Below are 2451 nucleotides of genomic sequence, written 5' to 3'. Positions count from 1 at the left end.
TATTCTTTCAAATTTCAATATTGTGCAGTGTTACCTGCTCAACAAGCATTCCGAGACCCATACTACCCTGACTTGCAATGCGAAACTCTTCCCTGTGAATACCACTTTGTATTCATTACAAGGTACAGGTTTTACATTTTTAAGCACACCAATTAATCTTCCGAAACTAGGGGAGAAGGCATGACATTAATGTAAGGAAGTAAAATAAGTGGAGAAGGTATCTTACCAAACTTGAATCACTAACCAGTAGAAACAAAGAAAAGATTTACCTTCAGTTCATGAATCAACTTGCCTTGTGTAGTTTCCCATACTTTAATTGTAGTATCATAAGAGCTGTAATAATTTACTGAATTTTTAAGTGAACTCATCTAAACCCTTTAGAACTTGTTCAATAAATAATTACTTTTGGCATTAATTTTTAGAGCAACAAAGTTTACAAACTTTTGGCATTTATAAAATGAAAACCATCATAAAAACATTACTCCGAAAATCAATAAAATTACTTTGACACCCTCATTTGAAACACCATGATCCAAATTAGATAAGAAAAGCTTGTTACTCCAAGTATCCATTAGCAGCAACAACAACATACATATCACATACATCCCTCCATCCTGCATTTCCAACAAAAATCATCAATTAAAACTACATAAGGTGCCCAATGCACCATTATGTTTACGGAGCAAAGCTGATGATACCCGAGGCTTGCATAATATTTTTTAGAAAATTAAATAAACCCATCATACTCGAGACTAGTGTATCATGCATTGCGTCGAACATTTTGCATGCACAACCAGGTGGTGTTGCTGTGCATCAATCGGTACTCTTCTATAGCTTTCCATTTCCCTGCAAATTAAACATAAGCATACACATCCATTCGCTATCACTGGTAGAAAACTCTCGGCTCAATCAACTCCCAATAGTCACAGTTGCACAAAGCTACATCTTCAAAACTCATTCAATCTCTCAAACCAACATCACCAAATCCATCTTCACCAGAATCCTATCTTTCATGTACTAACCAGCGTGACCCACATCATCATATCCATAACAACCTCTAATCCACACCACAACCTGTAGCATACACCAAATATGATTTGAACCTGTACCCAATCTTCTTGACAACACTCTCTAGTTCAAATCCATAACTTCATAATAACCACTCATCATCTCAACCACCACATTGCCTCAGATCCATAGCAGCATCACAAACAGTTCCATTACCAACAACATCACAGATGCAACTCAATGGAGCTCAACCTCTCTCGAACTCAAAAACAACAACCAATACCTTCTCTATCTCCGTATCACTGCCAACATGAACTACAGCGGCTTACCATTAAACCCATTTCCACTACTCGTTTCCCTGACTTTCTGTTACTCAACATAACCATTTCATCTTCATCTATTTCATCTTGAAATCACCCAAAATTAGCTTCCTATCAAACACAACACCCATTAAATCTCAGTGAAAAAAAAACCCTAGAAACCAGTGAGAAAAAAAAAATCTATCAAATCCATAGATTCGTAGTCATAATTACATTTAAAATCATGAATCAAATTAAACAACCTCATACGATCTATGCAAAAAGAAGTTTCACCCATTTCTAATTATTGACCATAAATTTCGAAAACAAAAACAAATTAGATAAATCTGATGGAAAAAAGAAATCAAAACTAAACTAAATCTGCTAGTTACCTATGTTGGTAGATGTAGAAAGAGAGAAAGGACGATTATAAATCGAACAGTTGACCAACGATGATGATAATGAATAAGAAGAAGAAGAACTGAGTAAGAAATCGGAGGAGTTTGAGTATGGGTATGAGGAAGAGGAACAGGAGTAGGAGGAACAGGGAGTTTTCCTGTGAATGGAAAGAGAGAATGGGATAAAATGATAGAAACTAGGGTTATAAGGTGTTGCGTAGCACACAGTTGGTTCGCATGCCTGCAATTCAGGTGTTACCTTGCACACAGTTGGATAACACATGTGGTTTTGTCAGCCGTCGCGAATTGCAACAGGGCCAAAACATTCGCGACGGCTTGATACAGTTGTAAATTTTGCAATTGCAACGAGCCGTTGCTAATTTTGAGCGGTGGCAAATTTTGTTGCGAATTCGCAACGATTTGTTGCTAATCCGCAAAAATGGTGTAGTGTACTGCAAGCTCATCAATGCCGAAAAGTTGAAGGTATAATAATACATGCCCGCTGGCTCAAACCCTTTAAAACTTGAAAGTGTTACACCGCCTCTTGCCTCAAAATTCTCGTTAGTATTTCTTTCAGAAATTTCCATTTCATTCAATACTTGTAATTCCTCCCAAAGTGATTGCACTGCTTGCATTCATGTCTATGGTTTCAATTTTAATTAAAAGCATCTTCCTTTCAAAAATAAGCTTTCTTGGATTATTTCAAAAGAAAAACATCGATTAAATCCAAACCCTCATAAAAAGCA

The 2451-nt window shown here is 36.5% G+C and overlaps 1 long non-coding RNA gene across 1 annotated transcript; it reads right to left on the bottom strand.

The window, feature by feature from the left end:
- Nucleotides 1-387: 387 nt before the first annotated feature.
- Nucleotides 388-1860, bottom strand: LOC113331078. Its single transcript, XR_003350674.1, has 2 exons — nt 1700-1860; nt 388-1439 (listed from the first exon to the last, which is right to left on the bottom strand). It is a non-coding gene; the product is annotated as an uncharacterized LOC113331078 (long non-coding RNA).
- Nucleotides 1861-2451: the final 591 nt, after the last annotated feature.

The sequence above is a fragment of the Papaver somniferum genome, unplaced genomic scaffold (genome assembly GCF_003573695.1).
Source record: "Papaver somniferum cultivar HN1 unplaced genomic scaffold, ASM357369v1 unplaced-scaffold_123, whole genome shotgun sequence".
NCBI classification, from domain to species: domain Eukaryota; kingdom Viridiplantae; phylum Streptophyta; class Magnoliopsida; order Ranunculales; family Papaveraceae; genus Papaver; species Papaver somniferum.
The sequence above is the reverse complement of the archived record's forward strand: the minus strand, read 5'-3'. Positions and strand labels throughout refer to the sequence as shown.